The sequence below is a fragment of the Ornithorhynchus anatinus genome, chromosome 9, assembly GCF_004115215.2.
Source record: "Ornithorhynchus anatinus isolate Pmale09 chromosome 9, mOrnAna1.pri.v4, whole genome shotgun sequence".
In the NCBI taxonomy this organism is placed as follows: Eukaryota; Metazoa; Chordata; class Mammalia; order Monotremata; family Ornithorhynchidae; genus Ornithorhynchus; species Ornithorhynchus anatinus.
Genome location: NC_041736.1, coordinates 47170456 through 47195705, shown reverse-complemented (window position 1 = coordinate 47195705; position 25250 = coordinate 47170456). Strand labels below are relative to the sequence as shown.

General features: G+C 40.4%; 1 protein-coding gene across 4 annotated transcripts in view; it reads left to right on the top strand.

The window, feature by feature from the left end:
- PLCB4 (phospholipase C beta 4) overlaps positions 1 to 25250 on the top strand; it is a 272520-nt gene that overhangs the window by 10223 nt on the left and 237047 nt on the right. For 3 of the 4 annotated variants that reach the window (XM_029072432.1, XM_029072428.1, XM_029072429.2), the window contains exons 2-3: positions 3522 to 3630; positions 13563 to 13616. The gene's annotated coding sequence lies outside the window, so the exon portion shown is untranslated. The remainder of the gene's footprint in view (positions 1 to 3521; positions 3631 to 13562; positions 13617 to 25250) is intronic. The other variant, XM_029072431.1, reaches the window with a different exon arrangement.

Here is a 25250-nt window from a genome sequence, read left to right as displayed (position 1 = left end):
AAGTATAGCCTTATATCATCTGGTTCACAATATCTCTGTTTTTCTCTTGTATTCTTCTCCATAAGTCACACCCTCATAACTAGCACCTCACCCCTTCAGCCTTTCTGTGCCAATTTCACCTTTGGGCATCCACTCACCTGTAGCACTTCAATTCCTTTCGACTTACACACTGTACTATTAAAGCACTCATTTACAGCTCTGTTTTTCTTTTCTCCCCTTCTTTTTGTAAATTATTTTATGTCTGTCCCTCCAACGAGACTGAAAGTTCCTTGAGGGCAGTGATTGTGTTTTTTAAAATGCACTGTACTGTCTCAGGCACTGAATTCAGCGCAGGCAATGAATATTATTGATTGGTTGCTAAGTGCTCTGAGTGTCCTTCTGAGAAAATTGTGGGGTTACATCATACTAAGAAAGAAAATTTCAGAAAAATAGGTGAATTCAAAACACACAATTCTTCCAGCTTCTCAGAAAAGCCCAGGTTGGTACCTACAAATTTAGAGAGAATATTTGAAGACTGTTGAAATCTGAGGCCTTTTGGAAAGGCTTCAAGCTGTCCTCATTCTGTCTATCCCTCATTCCTCTTGAAGAATTGCAAGGAACACTATTTATGTCTTTCCCTGTCTGTCAGAGTAATGAACAGGGATTTTGTTTTGTTTTAGTTTTGGGGGTTTTTTTGCGACTGTCTTAGAGGATGAAGAGTATTTAAAGTAAATTGCATATTCATATGCTTTCAGAATTTAAATACTTATATGAAGGTTCATTTAAAGAGTTCTACTGGATTTTACCTAAAGTTTCCATTTCACTAGACTACTTCCCATCTAGGTAGACTACTGCATCAGCCTTCTTGGTGGACTCCCTGTCTTCAGCCTCTTACCCTGTCCAGCTCATACTTTGCTCTGCTACCCGGACCATTTTCCTACCACATAGTTCTGTGCATTTCTTCCCCACTCAGAAGCCTTCAAAGGCTACCCACTCCCCCACAGAACATCAAGCAGAAACTCATCATTGGCCTTGATACATTGCATCAGTTTGCTCTCACTTAACCACGCTCTTCTCTTCCCACTTTATTCCTTAACACTCCTCCCGCGCTAACTTTCCTACTGTTCCTCAATCTCGATTCTCCCGTCACCAACCCCCTGTTTATGTCCCTCCAGCTGCCTGCAATTCCCTCCCCATCTTCAAAATTCCTCTAAATCCCCTAGTGTCAGTGGTAATTGGGGATAACGGAACCAAACTCTGCTCCTGGTACTGTAGCATAAGATGAGAAAGGGTTTAGGAAGAAAGAGGCCACATGTATCGGTCACCCTTTCTTTCTATAATGAATCTACCGAGCGCCAGCCCGTGAATCTTGTTAGACCCAGAGCAGACTCTTGTTTATGGGGAAACATTCCCCAATTCTTAATGAGAACGTGTGTTCTAGCAGAAATGACTGGATTTGGTTTGTTGAATTTTCAGACTCCTTGCTTTCCCTTTCAGCTCTTTGCCCATGCCTTGGCTCATTCTGAGGCACAGAGAAGTTAAGTGACTTGCTTAAAGTCATATAGGCAAGTGGCAGAATCAAGATTAGAACCCTAGTCCTCTGACTCCCAGGCCTGTGTTTTGTCCACTAGGCCATGCTGCTTTATCGTAGTTGATTGTAAATTGCTAGTCATTGAAGAATCATTCATTTATTCAGTTGTATTTGAGCGCTTATTGTATTCAAAACATTGTACTAGGTGCTTATACATTGTAATTATAAAATTATCCCATCAAATAAGCAATTTTTAAATAAAAACCATTACTCTTATTTTTTTGAAAATATAGAAAAGTCAGATTAGAATGTGCTGTTACAGATGCTTGTCTGCCATTCAAAATGTCCATTCTGAACTGTGAAAATTCAACTGTAAGTAGTCTGCTAGCTAAATGGGTTGTGCTCAATAGAATTTACTTAGCTGAAGTTTTGCTTTATCTTTGCATGAAAAGTGATTTTTGCCTTTTAGTTGCGCTGCGTATAGTGAGTAATCACGTGCTTCAGATAAATTTTAGCTATTCATTAGCTTCGTTGTGTGCTTTTCATAAGAAAGTTATATTTCATTGATCTTTTAAGAATTCTAGGATTAAAACATTTCCGTTTTAAAGAGTTGAAAATCATTTTTGGCAAGTGAAGTTTTGTATCATTGCCTAATTTTCTTTTTCCGTGGGTAATTTATAGAAACTGGAATCCCTGAAATATGAGTTCCTGAATGGTTTTGTTTTTAAACAAAAATAATTACGTTGCTTTGGCTGCTTGACTGATGCCATGCACATAGGCACAACTGTTCCTACAACAAATCTACATGCAATTTGTAGATTATGTAGGTACTGACAGTCTTGAATGGCGGGCAGAACATTCCCTAAATCTTCACAGATGCATGAATCTAAAAGCATCATGGAAACATATGTTACAACATAGTCAAGTATATACATATCCTAAAGAATCTGAAGTTAATCAGTGATATTTATTGAATGCTTACTTAATGCAGAACACTGTACTAAGCACTTGGGAAAGTATTAGACAGAGTTGATAGATTCAATTTCTGCCCACAGGGAGTTTACAGTCCTGTGTATTCTGTATGACTATCTTTTGTAGTTGCTATTTTCAATGTCTAATATTTATTTCTGATTTTTCAAATTTTCAATTCTACTCTTCACATTTTTCTTTCGTCTTGCGCTTTCGAGTGCCACCCTACTCCTGGTGGTGTCTCCCAGAGTCCATAGGGCTCTCTCCCCTCCGCCCTCCCCAACATTTGAGGTTGTGTTTTGAAATGTTCCTTCTACACTTCCCCTACTTGTAATTTATTTTAATGCCAGTCTCCCCTGCTAGATTGTAAACTCCTTGAGGTCAGGGATCACATCTATCAACTCTAATGCATTGTATTCACTCAAGTGCTTAGTGCAGTGATCTGCATCCAGTAAGTGCTCAGTAAATATTATTGATTACAGTCTTGCGTACTCATCCTGGAACAGCTATTTAGGTATATTGATGTCACCCTGTAAACTTTGCAGGGTCATCTCAAAGTAATAAGGACATGTCAATTCAATAGCCATTGTTGCGATAGAATCCTGAAAGAGGAGTTTTATAACAGGGGATTGCAATTCTTGGAAGCTTTTAGACTAGGAAGCTGTTAGATTCTGTTGAACAGAATCAAGCTGTTTCTGAACCTGCCTTGCCATTTCATGTTAGTTGGGCATCCAGGCCATTCTGGAGAAACTGCTTGATAAATTGGATGTGACATTTTGGGTTAGCCCCAGTTACTGACACCTAGTAGGTGAATGTGGTGTAATGGGAGTCCTTGAAAATTCACTTTTTTTTTTTTAGTCAAAATTAACTTATGTTAACGAGCTGATTGTAAATTTTTAAGAAAAATTTTGTTCAGTCACATCTTGTTCAGAGTCATCATCTTTTTCTCATTTGGGGCTTTTGTAAAATGAATCAAACATGTATACTATGAATATAAGAGAATAATATGATTAAATAGCAAATTCTTATTTCTCTTATTCAGGTAAGGCTAATTTGGAAACATTTCTGCAGCCCATGGAAGAGCTAATTTAACCAGACTTTGTCATCTTTGAAGAATTTCCAGAACTGAAGAATCAACTACCATGCAACAGGTAAATTTGTGATCTTTTGAGAATTAAAATGAGTTTTGTTGAAGTATTTTTTTAATTCTTGAAAGTAAAGGCAGCAGGTTTTCTTTATACAAGTCCTCAACAGTTTGGCCTGAGTCTTTGTGTAGCCAGAGCTCACTAATTTTCACTTGGCTATCTGTCCCGTTTGATATTCAGGCGTAAGTATCAATTACTTCTTCATAAAGATTTATTTGCAGGCTGCTGTCATCACACCTGTCATACCTAGACTGTGTTACCTTTTCAAGGAAACAGACCCGCCAGGGGGCTTGGCCTCCTTCCAGTTCCCTAAAATTAGAAATTTTGGATAATTAGCAGAAGTAGCCCAGCTAATTTCAGCTAGTGCAAAGAAAGAGGTGATGGCTGCAGTAACCAGAACCCAAACTAAGTTTTATAGACCAAAGGCAATGCTACAGTAAGCTATTGCAGCACATATAATGTTCAGAGAATCATTCTTAAGAAGCTTTGAGACCTAATGAACTGTCTTTAGAAGCAAATCACGGCAGAACCATGCATAATTGAAGCATGGAATGTGAATAAGGAAAAAAGTTAGCCTAAACTACTAAGTAAAATAGTATTTAGAGTTAAAGTGCCACTGTTAAATACTCTTTCTACGCATTGGTAAATCATAGGCTGTCCATTTTATATGAAAAACCAATAGCAGTGCTAGGAAGAAAGAAGTATTTCTTGAAGAAATGTGATGAAGTTGTTAAAATAGATGTCCTTCAAGTCATAGTAGCTTATTTTATTAAGATGTTTACTGAGAAATATTTTCATCCAGGTTTTCACCCATGTTAAAAAAAAAAATCATATAGGCAGTAGAAATAGACGGGAATGCAAAATCTACCTACATCCAATATTTTTCAGTCTTTGAAAAAAATATTTTCCATGGTGTGATAATTATTTCAAATAGCCCCTAAACCTGGTTCCAAAGATATTTAAAACATTAAATAACATTTAAATTAAATGATTCCTGGTCTTTTAGACTAGTGATTTCTAACAGAATTCTGGGAATGATCAAGAAGAATTTGCAAATAAAACATATTTTTGCATCTCTGTGAATTCCAGGTGGTAGGTTCAGTATTCAAAGATGAAACACTTACAGTTTGTAATGATTTTAAGGAATTCCAGACCACATTGTGGCACCAACAGAAAGAGGCAAAGAAAAAGAAAAGTTTACTTTTTGTGAGGGAGCAGTTAATAGGTTCAAAGAAGGGAAAATTTGGGGTGTTAGGCTGAGGAAGGATTTAAATAGATGGAGTGGATGAAAGGAAATGGTTAGCGACGTTATAAGGTTCTTCCCTGACCGTGTATGTGATTGCAAGTCAAGGAGAGCAACCACCCAAACTATCCCACCACTTCTTCACTGGTGTTGTCTTTAATCATTCAATCAGTGGTATTCACTCTGGGGTAAGCGGAAGTGTTCTGGAGAGTACAATAGAGTTAGTGGACAAAAATCCTGCTCTCGAGGGAGCTTATAGTCTAGTGGAGAAGGTACTAAAATAATTGGTAGCATCATCATCATTAATTTGTAATTATTCCGCGCTTACCGATCCTGAGCCTCGTACTAAGCACTTGGGGGAGTACAGTACAACAAAGTTGGTAGAAATGTTCCCTGCCCTTAATGAACTCACAGTCTAGAGGAGCAAGATCGACATTAATGTAAATGAATAATATATAATTTGTAGGTACATAAGTGACGTGGAACAACAGAGTGTACTGATATGTACGTAAGTGCTACTGGAAAAAGTGGGGCAGGGAGTTATTAGGTGACATGGAAAGGCTGAAGTTAAAGCGGGAGAGGAAATCAGGTGGGCAGATGAAATTAATCAGGGAAAACCAGCTGGAGGAGATGGGATTTCAGATGGCCTTTGAAGATAGGGAGAGTACCGACTGCCTGGATGGTAATGGGGAGGGAGATCCAGGCAGGAGGAAGAATGGGAGCAAAAGGTCATTAGTAAGAGAGACAAGAACAAGGCACAGAGAATAGAATGGTTGAAAGGATAGCATCAATATCAAATGATGAAGTGTGCAAGCCAGAGGGTGGTGGGACTGATATGAGAATGTTAGGGGAAGAGAACCAATTAAGTGCCTTGAAGCCAGTGGTCAGGAGTCTCTGCTTGATGCGGGAAAGAATTGACAACCACTGGAGGGTTCTGAGGAGTGGGAAGATGTGTGGAACACGTCTTGAATTTAAACTTGAACATAGACGTCTTGAACTGCTTTCACCAGTGATGGGAAAATTCGACTGAGGATTTGGGAGGGAACATGGGGAGTTCAGTTTTGGACATGTCGAGCTCTAGGTGCCGACTGGATGTCCGTGTAGCAGTGTTCTGGAGACAGGTGGACTGGTTACTGGGTGAATGGGCCATTGATCTGACTTCCCATGGCCTCGAGTGGGTGTTTAAGAAGCTGAACAGTTTTCTGTTTGTACGTATAGGCGAGCGAGAGGAATGATTGAAATTGCCGGAAGAGAGCTAGGTAAGGGAGAAATGATTGAAAAGTAGGCAGTTGAGTATTGGAACAGATTCTCAGAGGAGATTATGAAGCCTTAATTTCTAGATTCAAAAGGAAATAATTAACATCTGTCTTGCATGGTTAGGCATTCACCTGCCTGAAAGCAGGGTGATAGACTGAATTGTCTTTTAACACTCCTTCAATTCTATGAATCTGATTTCTAACCCTACTGTCAGGATCACAGTGGGATTAATCCTAAACTATTTTTAACAGCAAGGGGGAAGAGTGCTTAGTACAGTACTTTGCACAGGAAGCACTCAATAAATATGTTTGATTCAAAATTCTTTCCAGGGACTTCTTCCCTGTCAGAATACTTAAGGTGGGGAAAGGAAAGGAGAGGGGTGGAGGAGTAGAATTTCTTTGTTCCTCTCTTTTCCCTTGCTCCATTGAAGGAGAAGTAAAGGAATTTCTGGGAGCCACTTAGCCGCGTGGACTACCCAGCCACCTGCCCATTGCCCTACCTACACTATTTTGCAAATTTCAAATAGCCTCAATGTCAAAGAACATCAACAAACTGAGTCCTAAATGTGTTATTAACATCAAATAAAGTTTTAAAATTAAGTTTTCATAATCTACTGTATTTGGAGGTTGATCAATCATTGAAACACTTTTCTAAATTCTCAGAAACACTCAGGGAGGCAGAATGGTCTATTTAAAAGCATATCAACTGAATATTAAAAAGCATTTGGGGGTCAATTTCCAAGTTCTAAAGTGACCAGTAGATTGCTGTCCCTGTTCACGCTCCAGTCTGTCCATGTACTGTGTGTGCACTCAAGGGCGTGGAGGTCAATTTTTCATTTTCAGTGTGGAAGCATCCTTGTGGTGGAGTGTGGAGGGGGTGGAATTTAGGAGGGGAAAATGGGGAAGAGAGAGGAAGGGTGGAGATAAGAGGGAAATGGAGAGCTTAGTAAAGTGCTGTGCACACAGGAAGCATTCATAAAGCACAGTAAGCACTCAAACCCATAGCACTTATGTTCATATCCATAATTCATTTTAATGTCAGTCTTCCCTTTCTAGACTGTAAGCTCCTTATGGGCAGGAGTGTTCTGCCAACGCTGTTAGGTTGTACTCTCAAGCACTTCAGTACTCTGCTCACAGTAACTGCTCAATGAATGTGATTGATAGAATAAATACCAGTGACTGGAGAGGGAGGGAAAGAAGAGGGAGAGGAAGGGAAGAAAGTACTCCCACACTGTCTCCTCTGCCAGTGCCATCACGGCCGCTATCACTAATAATAACAATAATAACTGTTATATTTAAGTGCTTTCTATGTGTCAGCTATTTTACTAAGCACTGGGGTAGGTACAAGATAAATGGGTTTCACACAGTCCCTGTCCCACATAGGGCTCACAGTCTTAATAATAATGTTGGTATTTGTTAAGCGCTTACTATGTGCCGAGCACTGTTCTAAGCGCTGGGGTAGATACAGGGTAATCGGGTTGTCCCACGTGAGGCTCACAGTTAATCCCCATTTTACAGATGAGGTAACTGAGGCCCAGAGAAGTGAAGTGACTCGCCCACAGTCACACAGCTGACAAGTGGCAGAGCCGGGATTCGAACTCATGACCGCTGACTCCCAAGCCCGTGCTCTTTCCACTGAGCCACGCTGCTTCCCTAGATGAGGGATGCAGATGAGGTAGCTGAGGCCCAAAGAAGTTAAGTGACTTGCCCAAAGTCCCCCAGCAGACGAGTGGTGCAGCCAGGACTAGAACCTTCTGACTCCTAGGCCCTTGCTCTATTCACTAGACCCCACTGCTCTGGGGCCAGCCCAGGACTAAGCTGCTGTCGCTCCGGGGCGGGGGCCACAGCAGCAGTGTCAGCCGGCTTCTGGAACGGCCCCTGGCCCTAGAGTGCCTGGGAAGATAAGGGGAGTGAGAGAATGGTTTGTCCTCAGTTGGGGCCTGGCCCGGAAGCAGCTGGGAGCCTCGGGCCCAGCTCCCATGGGAACGGCCCTGCCCTGCCAGGGCCAAGTCAGGAGCCGTATCCTGCCAGGAGGATAAGCCCATAGTGGCGCTGACATTTAGGCTCCATCCTGGCTGCTTTCCCGAGGGGTGGGGTAGCCTAACCTGGGCCATCTGTCCTGAACAAACAGCTTCAGTGTCAACCAAGGAAAGCTGCAGGGTTTTTGGGGCAGGGAGTGGTGGGAAGGGGAAGTCGTCATTCCAGTGGCTTTTACTATTAGAGTCACAGCCTGTGAAGAAATCTGTGCATCCGAATCCCTGTTCTGTCTTGTAGGAATTAGATCTTAAGTGTTTATGTGTATAGTCCCGAAAATGGAAAAGCCTAGTTGAGCTTCCTTAGTTAAAGGTTAAGAAGTTTTTCCACATGTCTTTCCTCACTCCTTAAAACGCTCCAGTGGTTGTCCATTCCTCTTTGCAGAAACTCCTCACCATTGACTTTGTCAGTCACTCCACTCTCTCCTTCCTCCTACTTATCTTCACTTCTCTCCACTACAACCCAGCATGTTACCTTTGTTCTTCAGTCACCCTACTCACTGTGCCACTTTCTTGTCTGTTCGGACATCAACCCCTTGCTCATGCTCTTTCTTGCTGGTAGGCTCTCCTTTTTCACATCCAGCTGACCACTGCCCTCCTCTTCTTCAGTACCTTTCTAAAATCAGGTGTCCAAGAGGCCTACCTTGATTAACTCTTTTGCTCACCTACTGCCCCCACTCCAGGTCTTCCCTGTCACTTTGCTTTAGAGGTCTTAGCCGTAAGCACTAATTTGGTACTCCCAGTAGCACTTCAGTGCGTATCTTTAAACTCTGTGGTTTCCCCCTACCCGTGACTTATTTTAGTGTCTGTCTCTCCCTGCAAGATGGTCAGCTCCTTGAGGCAGGGATCATACCTCCAAGATCCACAGTACTCTCCCAAGTACTTAGTACAGTGTGCTGTACTGTAAGAGTAAGTACTCAATAAATATTAGCGGTAGGGCAATCTGTTTCAAAACCAACAGTTCTAACATTCTACTGCTGATTGTTCTGTTGAGTTGGAATTTCTGAGGCCATCTTTTTAACAGTTGGTACCTCTAGGCGTGTAACTCCGTAACTTAAGTGCCCCTTCAGTTGTGGACTTGGAAACCTGCCCCGTAGAGCCAGGATACTTTGGATTTTCCCATAATACTCCCTTTTCCAGGGTTTATGTAGTCACCCATTAAATCAGAAGAATTTCCTTTCCAACATTTGGTATTGTTTCTTAATTTGAAAGGAAACATAATTAACCACTAAGGCCAAGAAAACTTGAAAAAGTGAAATGCAAAACAATGGACAACTCCATTACTAGTGGCTGCTTGAACAGTTCACACTAGACAATAGAGTCTTCTCTCTACCTCTAGAGACTCCATTAACCCTTCATTTCTCAGTTTCTTCTGTTTCTGATTTAAGAAACCGCAAATTAGACTGGGGTTCTGCTGTTCCCTTGAGGCTATCCAGCTTAAAAAATAAATCCAATTTTGCCTTTACGTCCTGCAACAGTTTCTCAATATTGCAAGGTCATTTAGCTAACTTCAAGACAGTGTGGCTGATTCCATTGTGTGTCTTTCTCTGTTCACTGTGAATGTCAGCCCTGGCCTCATAGAGGGTCTTCACAGTGCCCTTCTAGTGACAACCAGATGCTCATAGACGTTTGATGAAAATATACCTCATCACGTCTCTATGGAGCTCTTTTCCAATTCCCAGGCACCAGTTACTCCCTGAAGCAAGAAGAAAGGCCAGTTTATCTTTTCATATTTCCATTATCGAGTTTATTTTTCTTTCCTGTGATCATTCCTGCCCTTGAAAAATTCCTGTCTGCCTTGATTTATTTATTTTTTTCTGTTGAATTGGGGTATTGAATAGTATGAAACGAACTATTAACCTACCTTGGAGCAGTGGAGACTTCCCCAGTTGAGAGAAAGCTGAGAGGCCAGAGAGCAAAACCCTGAAATCAATTCATCATATTTATTGAGCACTTTCTGTGTGCCTAGCACTGTACTAAGCACTTGTGTAGAGTACAGTATAACAAAGTTGGTAGCCATGTTTCCTGCCCACAAAAAGTTTAGAGTCTAGAGGGGGAGATGAAATGACAGTTCCGCTCTCCTCTGGTTTAGGAATGACCCTTTCTCCTGGTGGCATTGGCCATGGCGAGGAATGCATGCCCTTTGTCACCTCCTAAAGCGTAGTATAATACTTGGTCTACACGTGTCACTGGGGTGCTATGTGGAATAATTACTTCAGGTTCATAAGGCACCTTTGGAACCTTGGAGAAAGAGTGTTGCATAAACAGAAAAAGCATAAATAATGGAATACCTCTTCAGTGTGTTTTGCAATGTTTTCCCTTGATTGCAGCCCATTTCCAATTATGCGTTGGCAGTGCTTTCGTCTCTGACACTTTTAAATCCAAAAATGTCTTGATAATGTCTTAATCCACACATCATTATCCCTGTTGTGCAGAGGGGGAAACTGACACCCATAGAAGTTAAATTGCTTTCCACATAATGGATCAATGACAAAGCCAGAATTTTCATTATGGGCCCATTCCACTGAGACACTCTTGGTCAGTTCAGTTACAAATGACTTAGAAATGGGGGAGATTAAGTTTTTCTATACTTGAATACAATTTTCCCCTTACGTGGCTAGAGAAAGTTATTACATTAATATACAATTATCTTCAGAAGCTAATTGTTTTGAATAAACTTGAGTAATCACAACCATTTATTTGCATTTAGCAGGATTGTTTTCTGGGATTATGTGGGTGATTAATGAAATTAAAAGAATTATCCTTTAATATTGCAAGTTTGATCATTAGCGTAATCAGTCACTGACTTCTGTCCTTTTACTTTAATCCCAATCTCTATTTTTCATCTCATCTCCCACTCTTAATTCCCATTTCTCAACCCTCTGATTTAGAACCGAGCACCACTCCCTGGGAACTGTGATGTCTGCATTTCCATTTGATTGGAGGAGAATTTGGGGATTTGGTTCTACCCGGCCTGGCAGTGTAATAGGGGCTACTACCCGCTCTGTATTGCCCTAATAAGCAGTATAGATGGACTCCCAGACCAGTTAACAGGAGTCTGCAATTGGAAAGTAGGTAGTTCAGTCAATTGATGGTATTTATTAAGCCCTTACTGTGTACAGAGCACTATACTAAGCACTCGGGTGAATACAGTAAAATAGAGTTAGTAGACACAAGCCCTGCCTTCAAAGAGTTAAAGATCTCTGTGGTTTTTCAGGCAGAACAGACTTATGATCAGGGAACGGTAGTGGGACACTACCCCTAGCTGACCATCTCCAAAGCTGGTCAGTATAATTTAGGTCTTTTTAGGACCCCAATCCCCAAGAATTCTCTTGGATAAATGTTCCATTCCCTATAGCTCACACGTTTCAGTGTTTCCCGGAGTGCAGGCATAGAGTAAGTGCTTAATAAATACTACTCTTATGACCTTTTCCCTTATATGGGCTCCAATACACTCTCTTAATCCATTAAACCAAGGTGTCACTTTCTAACTCCAGAATAATCCCTAAAAAGCCATCTACTCCAAGAGACCCTTCCCCTACATCCCATCAGCCACCCTCAGTACTCATCTGTATATCTGCTTATTTGTTTACTTCCTTGCCGCCTTTTGTTTTTATCTTTTGTTTCCATGCTCCTAATCTTGTACCTATTGTATGTTTGCAATTTATTTCTGTTTGTCTTCCACTTAGATTGGAAACTCTGAGGCAGAGCCTTGTGTTTTTCTTCTCTTTTATGTTCCCAAGGACCTAGAGGACAGAATAGTGGGTGTTTTACAAATGCAGGTTGTTGCTATTGAGCACAGACTCGCTGCCCTCATCCATAGCCCTGGCCTCCCTCCCCCCTGCCACAACACTCAACACACCCACACACACATCGGATCACTGCCCTACCTGTTGCAGGCCATCTGGTCACCTTATTTTGAAAACATGATGAAGCCAGATTTTTTTATTTGAGAGCTTTATTTTGCAGACAAGGCCAGTATCCTTTCATGAAGAAAAACTCTTCCATTGGCAATCTTATTTAGTTTTGGCTAGCTAAAAATTCAGAAGGTGAAGCCCAGGAGACTCAGCAGTCAATGCAATAGTTTTGTATTTGCTCTTATTTTTTATGTTGCTTTAGTGTTTCAGTGTTCCTTCTTTCACAAGTGTCTCTCTCTCTCTCCCCTCTAAACTTCTTAGATATTGAGCTCATCAAGGTCCAAGGACCATATTTAATTTCCAACTGGGTATTCCCTATCAGCACTTAGTATGGTATTTTGCATACAGTAAGCACTTAGTAAATACCGTTACTAGCACTTGGAAAAGTATGATAGAGCCAGTCACAATAGGTGGCCTTAAGTAATTATAATATACAGGTGGAGAAACATTAAACCATATTACAGACAGGTAAAAGAAGAAATAAAGATTGTGTAAGAGTTTATACCTGTGTATATATACTGAAGTACAGTATGTGCCACAGAAGTGTTGGAGAGGTAGGAGGAGAGGATATGAACAGGTGAAATTAGATGGTAGTCTGGGGATGCTCCTGGAGGTGTGCTTTGAGAAGGGCTCTGAAAATGGAGAGCTGTGGTGTGTCAAATCTGGAGGAGGAGGAAGTTGCAGACCCAGAGAATGATGTGAATTACAGGTCAAAGGTAGAAAGATCAAGGCGCAGTGAGTAGATATGCTTGAGACGAATGAAGAGTCCAAGCTGAAGTGAAAGGGGAGAAGAGAATAGACAAGTAGAAGACAAAATAGAGACTTAATTGGTTATCTTAAAGTCAGTGGTCAGGAGTTTCTGATTGTTGTGAGAATGGCTACTCATTTGAGGTTTTTCAGGAGTGAAGAAACTTGTGCAGAATGATATTTTAGAATAATGATCCAGGCAGCTGTGTGAAGTATGAACTGGAGAGAATCCAGATAAACTGGAGGCAGGGAGATCAGTAATGAGACTAATGCTGTAATCAGCCAGGAAATGACAAGAACCTTGATCACTGTGCTGGCCATTTTAGTGGTGAGGAAGGAGACAGACTTTGGACGTATTATGGAAGGAAAGCCAACAGGAATTGGAGACAGACCGAAAATGGGGATTGAAAAAGAAGCAGTCAAGCATAATTACAAGGTTGCATGTTTGAGATGGGGAGGATGGTGGTGGCGTTACTTGTGATGGAAAAGTTAAGGACCTGGAGTCAAGAAACACGTAAACTCTCCGGAGTTTGAGGCAGATCTTTAGCATGTTGCTGATTATATTTCTGTACCTGTCACCAGGTTTTGGGGTGTTGGTGAGAAAATACTAAAGTTTTTCACGTTTACAGAAGACCAAAAATGTATGCATTTAATTAAAAAGGAGCTTCTGGCTTCAGATTTTTTAAAAAATCCTCTTTGGTGTTCTGGCACCAGAAAAATACTCTTTTATTCATATTTTCAGTGGAGACAGTTTCTGCACGATGAGACCTTCTGAGATGTGATCACTCTTATAAAGGTAGGCATGTGTGCTTCATTTATTTCATTTCCAGCTTCCTTTTTTGATTTTCTTATTTTCAGTAAACTGTGACATGGACCATTTCACCTAATACAAATAGTTTTAAGGTTTTTAGAATATGCCATTAATGTATTTCTAAACAGAAGAGTTCAGATGTCTAAATTCAATTTCTATGTTTGCCAGACCCCTTCTCAAAGAAGGAGAGTTGGGAAAGAATTTGAAATGAGGTCAGCAACATTGTAACAGGTAGCAGAAGTAAATCAATATCTGCAGTTTCATTTTTGTTGTGGTAACAGATGTTTTAATTTTTGTGGAGGTCTTTCCTCACATTCCTGTGGGAAGGCCTTGAAATGATTTTTGTTAGGTTGCGTCCAGAAAAAGCTATCAAATCTCTGGTTATTTCTGCGTGATGTGGTGTAGTAATGTTCTGGTTGACAACCGCTATGCTTCCATAAAAAAGCTGATGTTCTTAAATGTAATAATAGTAATAATTGTATTTAATCAGGTCAGACACAATCCCTGTCCCACACAGGGCTCACAGACTATGTAGGAGGAAGAATAGATACTGAGTTGCCATTTTTCAGATGAGGAAACTGAGGCAGAAAGAAGTTAAATTACTTGCCTGAGATTACCGAGCAGACAAGTAGCAGAGCTGGAATTAGAACCCATGACCTCTGACTCCCAGGCAAAGCTCCTGCCACTAAGCCACTCTGCTTCTCTGTTTGGGTTCTTCATGCCATTGAGACTTATGAAATTTTAAATGAAACTTGTGAAAGCTATGTTGTTTGCCTTTTTCAAGTATCATCTCATTGTTGGGTCTTTGAGTTGTAGTTCATGTTAAATCAATCCACTCTTTTCTATGCATGAAGTGATTTGTGCATGATTCTGTACTTCCCTCAGTCTTCTGTTTCTTCTGGAATTTGAATCTAAAGAAAAAAAAAAACCCACAAGATTTTCTAGATTCCATTTCCATTCATTTCAACTACATTGTGTCAAGATTGTTTATTTTCTTATTTTTTGTAAGCTGTTCTAACAGTCCTCAACTTGCAACTGTTCTTTATACATTTCTGTAATTCAGGGAATCTGAATTCTTTTGAGCCCCTTTATTACACATATAATTTAGATTTTGGTAATTTCTTCCCTCTGTTTTCCAAGCATTCGCTAGATTGCCTTAAAGGCAGAGATCTTGCCTTTGACTCTGTTGTATTCCCCCAGGCACTTACTACGGTGCTGTGCACACAGTAGGAGCTCAGTGAATACTGTTGATTAGTATTTGGGATGAATTCTGCTAATTCTTGTAATCCCAATCTACACCAGAATCGACATCCTTTTAGCTGGTCTCAAATCACTGTGTACCAAAATATTCTCGTTCTATCCTTGGAGAGCTTGGATTGAGGGAGTCTTAATATTCTCATTACCAAGTAGTAACAGTATACCCTTCCACACAGCAGAGCTTTCATATCTCAGAGATTCTTTCACTCAAGATAGGCAAAAATTATGCTTCCTCAACCAGAATGGAAAACTCAGTATTTTCACAACAGTATCCCCCAAATTAATCCAATATAACATCATTACTCAGTCAAGGGCAGCTCAACTCTGATACCCTGATTTACACCCTGCTCATGGATCACTTATCTCCCAAGTACTTAGTTCAGTGCCCTGCACACAGTAAGTGCTAAATAAATTCCTCCCTGCCACCATCTTTGTGAAGGGCTGTTGCTGATGGTGATGCCGCTTTCTTTATAAGTAACTATGCTGCTGCCCTTGTGGCATTTTGCCTCAAAACAATAGTTTACTTTCCCTATGGACCAAAGCCAAAAAGTTGTGTAGTTTAAAGGAAAATAGCCACACAATATTTTCTAGAAACAGTGTTGATTTCTCAGGACATTCAAATTCTCAACCTCTGTGATTGAACAATTAGCTTGGACTTCTACTGCTCCCTTATGGAATCCTCGTGAGTGAATGGAAAATAGAGGTTTGGTTCTCTGGTCATTTCTCTCATTCCAGGATAATGATCATGGCATTTGTTAATTAAGCACTTACGCTGTGTCAAGCACCATTCTGAGCACCAGGGTAGATAGAAGCTTATCAGGTTGAGCACAGTCCCTGTCTCACATGGAGCTCACAGTCTCCATCCCCATTTTACAGATGAGGTAATTTAGGCCCAGATAAGTGAAGTGACTCAGCCAAAGTCACACAGCAGACAAGTGGAGAAGCCGACATTAGAACCCACGTCCTTCTGCGTCACAGGCCTGTGCTCTGTCCAATAGATCACGGCAGGGCATGGGGCTATGAAAACCTTCAGACTCTAATGGTTGGTTGGTGGACCTGCTGATGTCAGGTAACTTGGGATGGGAAGAGATTGCTGGTTAAAGAAACTTTAGTCTTGACTTACTGGGCCAATTCTTGTTCATGCTTCCCTGATACATGCATATAGTTGAGTTTGCCCTGTGCAGATTCAGATCAGTAAAGGAGTAGCTTGATCCCTATACTGGATCTCAGATGTGGGGGTGTTAAAAGGACATGTTCATCCATTCTAAATGAATTGGACTGAAACCAAAATGACACACTCATCTATTCAAAATGAATTGGACCAAAGCCAACAGTTTATTTCAAATCTGAGAAATCAGATGTTACTGATATTTGAATAAGCTCTCATAAAGTGGCGTGTGCAAAGCAGTGAGCAGAATTTTCTCATTTTAGAAAGTTTCATTTTGAAAGCAAAGTGAGTAATTATAGGGTTATCTTTGATAGCTGCCTCCGATTCTGGTATTAATTACCAGAATAAGTAAGTAGTATGTATTTAGAGTAAAACAACCCTTCATTCTAGATGTTCAGTTCATTCACGGTTTAGAAGAATTTGATTCTACGATGTGGATTCAGTGATGTATGCAATCGTACTATTTGTACCAAGAATGAACACTTCTCTCTTCTGGAAGGCTAGAAAGACATTCATCGTGAAAGGTCCCCAGTCTCCATTTTGTCTCTGAGGCACTGGATAAAATGTATTCCTCATATGATCCAACCTAGATAGTTTTATGCCATCTATAACGTGATAATGCCAATGCCTAGATTTAGCCTCGTTACCTCTGACCTCACAGGATAATCATCATCAGTAGTATTTATTGAGCTCTCACTATGTGCAGAGCACTGTACTAAGCTCCTCGGAGAGTACAGTACAACAGAGTCAGCAGACGTTCCATTTTTTACTGAATATTTTTACAATTAAACCCAAATGGCTAAAGTTCGAATCCCAGCTCTGCCACCTGTCAGCTGTGTGACTGTGGGCAAGTCACTTAACTTCTCTGTGCCTCAGTTACCTCATCTGTAAAATGAGGATGAAGACTGTGAGCCCCACGTGGGACAACCTGATTCCCCTGTGTCTACCCCAGCGCTTAGAACAGTGCTCTGCACATAGTAAGCGCTTAACAAATACCAACATTATTATTATTATTAAAGGTTTATTTCCACCTCACTGACCCATGGTTCCAATGCATCCACCCTTAAAATGAACCTGATGATCTTGCTAGTCAAGGGACCTGGGTTTTAATTTCAACTATATAACTTGCCTGCTGTGTAAGTCACCTAACTTCTCTTTATCCTCGGTTTTCTCATCTGTAAAACAGAGATGAAATCCCTATTTTTCCTTTCTCTTAGACTGTGAGCCCCATATGCAACAGAGATTTTGTCCAACCTGATAATCTAGTATCTACCCCAGTACTTAGTACAGTGCTTGGTACGGAGAGCTCAGCAAGTTCCATAATTATTATTATTCTCTCAGTTCTTAATACAGTGCTTGGCACCTGGTAAGTGCTTAAATACCACAATCATTATTATTAGTGCTGGTTGGTTCATGATAATCATTTAAAACGTTATGTATGAAGTCTGGATTCCTGGAATGTAAATTTAAGATTAGTGAATTAGTCCAAATCTCTAAGTAGTGCAATACCTTGCCAGAACGTGAAATCGGTCAATTTTTTATTCGAATGATCAAAGTTCTAGAGTGTGTCCTTTTATTTTCAGTCTATTTCCATGTCAGGAAGATTTTACATTTCCTTCTTCTTCGTGTCCCTCCCCCGCCCCACCATTAAGAAACAGCGGCCAAAAAAAAGAAAGAAAAATAAACTAAAATTACTGAAACCAGGCAAAGAATATTTTCCATGCCTTCCCTGCTGATTACGACTCTTTGCTCCATGTCCCTTCCTTTCGGATTGTTTGATTTAATTACAAAACTAGTTAGGGCAGAAGCATCCGCCAAAGCTTGATTTATTCTTCTTAACATTCATTCACAATGGACACCAGGGATGAGGAAGACATAATGGAGAAAGGAGGAAGTCATCCAAACAAAGAGACTGAACAAAGCCAAGGAAGGAAGAGAAAGGAAGTTCCTGGGGTATTAGGAAGAGGGTGCTGGGAGCCCAACTGATCAAAGGAGAATGGAGATTCAGATTTATAAGACACCCTGATGAGTCAATTTGATGTCTTAAATGATAACACAAAAAGTTGACTTGTTTGGCTCTAATCATGTTATCTTAAAAATCCTATAAGCAGGCAAAGTGAATGAATTATTCCTGAGGACTAGCTTTTCCTATCATTTTAAATACAAAATGGAAAAAAATTTGAAGTCTTGTTTAGTAAATATATTTTTACATTAGTTATTAACAAAATTAACAAAATGCTTTATCTAGATTATTTTGTTTGAGGGGGAAAAATACCACTCCCAGTGTAAGAAACACCCTAGATCTTGATAATTAAGATAATTTTTTTTAATTGAGGAAGATGCCACCAAACAATTTATAGGTACCTTCCAGTGCCTATCAAGTTATACATTGCAGTGCCTATCAAGTTATAAGAGGTACATAAAGAAACTCAATATGAGGTTAGTAGCTTTTTGGCATTAAGCAACATTTAATAGGAAAGCAGGCAGAATGAGATGAAGTGCATGGCTGTCGTTGGGGAAACCATTCTGGGCACCGCCCTTATGAAGTAAGTGAATTGTCACATAAATATTATTTCTGTGAATCTGCCAATGTTGACTTGTATTAGTGGTCTGCCATTAACTTGTCCCGCTTCCAGAGTTTTCAGTCATATTTTACAAAGTCTTTGCTCATTATTTGCTTTGCTCCATTATTTTCCTGACCTTTTGTTTTCCTTCTTGAAACTTGGAACCATACCGTTATTGCAATTGACTACAGTGAATGAAAGTATTGTTATTCGTAGTTAATATTTCATGCAGGTCTCAAAGAAGATAGTGTAGTTCTCTCTGAAAATGGTGGGTGAAAGCATTACGTGTACTCGTATTCAGCCCTGTTCTGCAGCACCTTCATTTGTAAAGCACTGTTGGGCTAAGATTGAATATGCATGTGGAGTGCTCTTTGAGTGATGTCCTAGCACATCTTTTCCCTCCCACTGCTAGTTCTGGGGGAATTTTAACATTTAATGATGAAAGTATGGCAGAGGAGGATGTTATTGATACCAATTTTTGATTCAGTGCCAATTGTTTTGCATTTAAACTCCCTGGCATATTCTTGAAGTCAAGCCTTCCTATTTGTGAAGTAATCCCACAATAGTCCCATTGTCTGATAAGGTAATGCTCAATAAATATGATTGAATGAATGAATAGTGCAAACCTTCTATTTACAGTGTCCTTTAAAAAAAAATTATTGAAACAATCCCAACAAAGTTTAAAAGTGTGCCATGCCACAGCAGGCATTCAGTGAATAAATGGAAAGTTGAAGTGGCGGCTCTTTATTTTCTTCTTTTGCCAGGCCAGGGTCTTTGCTTCATTGGTGGTTTTGGGTTAAGGTTAAATCACAGCATAAGCTTCAAGTGACAGCAAAAACTGGTCATCTGTTCTGATTTAGGTAATGTCTTCTCTTGCCAAAAGAGTGACTCGATCAATGACTTTTGCATTTCAGTTTGGTAGTATTTAAACTAATAATCATTGAATCGGTGGTATTGATTGAAATCGTACTTTGTGCAGAGCACTGTAGTAAGCACCTGAGAGAGTATAATTCAGTTGGCAGACATGATCACTGCTCTCAAGGAGCTTACAGTGTATGAGGAAGACACATATGAAAATCATTTACACCTGTTGTCATTTTCCCCCTTGACCACGGCACCAACCTTCTCACCGACCTCCCTGCCTCTGTCTCTCCCGTCTCCAGTTTCTTTGCTTCCTGGGTGATTTTTCTGAAAAATAGTTCAGTCAATAGTTCCCCATTCCTCAAAAACCTTCAGTGGTGACCCATCCACCCCTGCATCGAACAGAAACTCCTTACAGTCAGCTTTAGGGCACTTAATCAGTTTTCTCTCTCAAACCTTACTTAGCTAATCTCCTACTACAACCCAGTTGACACACACCACTCCATCACTCTCCCCACCTTCAAAACCCTCTTAAAACCACATCATCTCCAAGAGGCTTACCTGACTAAGCACTCATTTCCCGTACCCGTCCTCCCTTCTGCATCACCTATGCACTTGGCTGTGAACCCCTTAAGAATTGTGATATTCACCCCAGCCCCACACCACTTATGTATATATACTTATGCTCTGCTGTTTCCCCTATCTGTAACTTATTTTAATGACTGCCTCCCCCTGTACGCTTTTAGTCCCAGGTGGACAGGATCACATCCACCAACTCTTGTGCTTTCACAAGCACTTAATGCAGTGTTCTGCACCCAGTAAGGATCAGTAAAGACCACTGATTAAGTATAAGGAGGTTATGGGGTCCTGAGCAGGGATCCTTTCTATGACCGAGATTTGCATTGCCAGGCTTGCAGAGCCAAATGAATAGGTTTGGTTAGTATAGTCAGCAAATCTGAATAATTGAGGATTTATTGGCTTAAATTTTCTGGATTGATTTACTAATTGATTGGCTTCACCATATCACTCAGTGGGTATTTACTGAGCACTTACTGTGTGCAGAATATTGTACTAAGCCCTTGGAAGAGTGCAGTACAGCACAATATCAATCAATCCATGGTATTTATTCTTCAGAGTTTACTGTATACAAAGCACTGTACCGAGTTCTTGGGAGAGTACAGTACAACAGTTTAGCAGAAGTGTTTGCTGCCTCTAATGAGCCTACAGTCTAGAGATGATTCTTGTTTGCATTGATTATTTTGTAGATCTTAGCATAAAGTGCCACTATCTGGTAACTGCTTCCCAAATACTAAAGTCAAAATAATAGCTGAAAAATGTGGTAGAATTTATCTTACTTTTGGAAAGAGATGTCATTTGCCTTTTGTGTGCTGTTCCTTGGATAATAGGATCTATATTGTTTTAAAATAGCCTCTTTGAACATAAAAATCTCTGAGGACCAAATTCTGCCTCAAGCATTTTCCATGGAAACTCAGAGATTTTTCTCCCATAAAGAAAACATTATTTTTGAATCAGAATGATATTATGTGCCCTCTCAAAATTTCCCCTGAAGAGGGATTCCTGAAATAGAAATTCCCATTTAATTAATTTGAAACCCCATGATCATCCCACATATAAATACCAAGAGAGTGTCCTTCTGTGAGCATAGCTAGGTATTAATGACCTGGACAACTTTGTTTGAACTCTAATCCTTACGTCAAAGGTTTCTTTTGAAGATTGCCTTTTCCGCTTACCCTCCTTTGACACCTGTTTCATATACTATGGTACTTGTTTATGAGTTTAAAGAAAAGCAGACCGCAAAGTTGATTGCTTTGTCGTGTTTCCAAACTAGCTGGAATAAGTTCAAGAATCTTATGAGAAAAACTTTCCTCTGTATATTTCTGGTGGGATTTTGAACTACGGAGATTCGTGTGGGCTTTAAATAACCAGATACATTTCTTTATCACACTCTTCATTGTTTGCTTTAACTGGACTGATAACCTTTGCTTCTTCAAGCAGTAGACAGTGTGACCTTTTAAATATTTGCATCCCTTTGCAAATTTCTTCTTTTATAAACAGCATTACTAGCTTTGGAATTCATTTATAGGCAATTGTTTACCTAGGCAAAGCCTTCCTGATTGCATTGGTTTTGAAGACTGAAATTGGAAAACATAATAAGTACTTTTAGACCTGGGGATTCCTCTTTCAGGATATGCAAATTTCCCTATGGCACACTGAAATTGCATGTAAAGCTCTGACTGTAATTATAACATTCCTACAAAGTCAGAGCATGCCGAAAGAAATGACTCCAAAGAAAAAGCTTCTGCCAACACTTTGAAACAGCTGAAATGATACAGTTTTAGGTTCAAAATAAAATGGAGTTTCTCTAAATCACTATCTGTGAAACTGTTGCCTAGTCTTTGAGGAAGAAGCTAAGTGGAAATGTTATAAATCTCTTTAAAGTCCAACTTGTGCCTTTTTTTTTTTGTCCAGAGATGGAGCTTATGAATGCTTTTAAAATTGAGAGGTTTTAATACCTGGGTCAAATTCTATGGTTTCTGTGCTGTTTCCTCCCAGGCTGTTTCCTCAGATACCAACACACCACACTGGCATCTTACCAACAGTACATTATTTGAGCATGTCCTCTGGCAGTGGGGAAAGTGAACTTTAGTGTTCTGAATGTGGCATCCTGCTGACAGGATGTGTATCCTACACTTTGAAAGTATGGATGGGGTATGCTTCTCAGGCAATTAATGGATGAAAGAATTTAAAAATTAGGACTGAAAATTAAACACTGCATAATCTATGTTCTTGTATATTATTGGTAGGAAGGAATTCTTTAATATAAAAATAAGAGTTTTGACACTTATCTAGCATTTTACCAAGTTAAAAATTTTTTAGAGGGATAATGATAGTAAATATGGTATTCGTTAAATGCCTACTATATGTTGGGCACTGAACTAAGCACTGTGGTGGATACAAGCAAACTGGGTTGGACACAGTCCCCATATAGGGCTCACAGTCTCAATCCCCATTTTACTGATGAGGTAACTGAGACCCAGTGAAGTGACTTGCCCAAGGTCACACAGCAGACAAGTGGTGGAACAGGGATTAGAACCCATGGCCTTCTGATTCCCAGGCCCGTGCTCTGTCCACTACACCACTAAAATCCTCACGTTTCACCTCAAAGCCAAGATTTGGTTGTAGATGGAAAGGGTGTTATTTTCAGCTGTCTTAAAACTTTGCTTCCCAAGATGTTGAGGGTCATGAATGAACTGCCAAGGTTAGGAAGAAGGAGAAAGGCAGGAAAAGGAAAGTCAGAGGCATAGATGGAGAGTCTAACAGAGAATCATCTTATTTCTCCCCCCCCCCCCACATATACTCTCTCATTCAGATGATCTTCTACTCACTAGCATGTCATTTGCAACAGAGATTATCCCTTCCCTACTGACCGTCTCGTTCATCGCTGTGACCTGAAGTGTTGCTGCAGCTGTTGTGTCCAGCTCTCCAGCAACTCGTGGGCGACCTCAGAGTTCATTCATTCAATAGTATTTATTGAGCGCTTACTATGTGCAGAGCACTGTACTAAGTGCTTGGAATGTACAAATCGGCAACAGATAGAGACAGTCCCTGCCCTTTGATGGGCTTACAGTCTAATCGGGGGAGACAGGCAGACAAGAACAGTGGCAATAAATAGAGTCAAGGGGAAGAACATCTCATTAAAACAATGGCAAATAAATAGAATCAGGGTGATGTACATCTGCATGCCATAGGGAACAAGCTTGAAAAGCCTAGTGTAAATGCAAACCCCACTTTGTAACATCCAAAGGACAGAAATCTTGAGGCTGGAAAGCTTTTCAGTCCTTCGATGGTATTTATTAAATGTTTATTTTGTGAGGAGCACAGGATTTAGCACTCATTCATTCAGTCGTATTTGTTGAGCCCTTACTGCGTGCAAAGTACTGTTCTACACTTGAGAGTACAGTACAGTAGAGTTGGGAGTCATGCTTCCTGCCCTAAAAAAGTTTACAGTCTAGTAGTCTAGAGGCAGACATTAGTATAAATTACAAGTAAGGGAAGTAGCAGAGTATGAGTATAAGAGTAAGTGCTTAAGGGGTACAGACCCTCGTGCTTAGGTCATGTAGAAGGGAAGGGGAATAGGGTGGATGAATAGCCCATGTAGATAAATTAAAACCCACTGTACACTCATACGCAATCAGAAAAGTCTGAAAAGATTAAATGGGACAAAGGAAAACTGACCACTCTTGAAAATAACGTGAAGTTAGAGGAAAAGCCTAATCTTTGGAAAATAAGTGCCAGAACATCCTAAAAGACAAAAATAAGTGCATGGCCCAGGAGAGCAAGCAAATAATATCACAGAAGAAAAGAGTGCAGAATGCAGTTATGAGCAGATGGAGGGGAGACCTAGATAGAGGGGAAAAGCGTAAAGGCAAGGAGAGCTGGAAATGGCCTAATGAAAGAGAGGAGAGATTGGAAAAAGATCGAGAAAGAAAACAAAGAAGGAGAAGGGACAGAGAACAACTAAGAAGAAAGTTGAAAAAGTCATGCAGCTTTCACCACTTTACAAAAGGGAGGATTAGCACTGAAAAACTCTGTCTCCAGTTGGTTGAATAATTTTACATATGCCATTCAGTTTAAAGGCACCACTGCTGATGGTGAGATTATCCATCCGTATAAATTTCACTCTGAGACACTGTTGCACACTGTGCTCAGTAATACACCATTTTTGACCCTTTGCCATTTGGAGTGAGATAATCCCAAGGTTAAGTGGGGAAAAGGTATGTCTACTGCCAGAAAGATGGGTGCTTGAGGTGCTGTTGCAGTAGTCATGATGGTTTGCACTTAGCCATTCACACTCTCACATGCATCCACCACCCCTGCCCCGTGTCCAGGTCATGTGTTGATGCAGGTGGTACTGAGAATGTGTGGTTATTCTTGAAAACTTGACAGTAGGCAGACCCCCTATTTGTCATCACTGAAGAATATACCAGCTGTGTCCGGACTCTTCTGCTCCTACAACCACAGATGCTCTTGGCCCAGGGGTTGGAAATCTCACTTGTTGTCAAGGATTCACCATCCCTCCAATCTTGGGATTGTGTGGTGTTAGAGAAGAGGTGCTTTCAAACGGACACCGGAAATACTCATTCCTAATTATAGAAATGCTACTCCAGCTCTGCTTCTCTAGTGGTTCTGATTCAGAAGATTCTCCAGGTACTAGCTTAGTACAGTGCTCTGCACACAGTAAGCACGCTATGAATACGACTGATAGGAGAACTGAGAGAATAGGGGGGTTCAAATGTCTCCCTTGGGCCCACTAGGGCTCCGTGGAGCTTCTAACTGCATTTAAGCTTCTGCACCATGGGGGATGTTCTTCATCTGTACCATCTTGATGGTTCTTCCATGATATCTGCTCAAGGACACTTGTCTCCTCCAGTTCTGTTACTAGTTATGTAACCACGATCCTCCTTGAATATTGGGAATTTCTCCATATGGAGGAACTCATCACTTCTGAGCTGAGCTAAAGTTATATAAAGATAGCTTTTTGCATATTTTATATCTTGAGGTGTATATTTTGTGGTTCGTTCTCATTAATTAAATTTATTCTGTAATCTGTAGTGTGAACATAGTTTTAAAGTCATGGGTTCTAATCCCAGCCCAACCACTTGTCTGCTGTGTGACCTTTAGGCAAGTTACCTCACTTCTCTGGGCTTCAGATCCCTCATCTCTAAAATGGGGATTGAGACTGTGAGC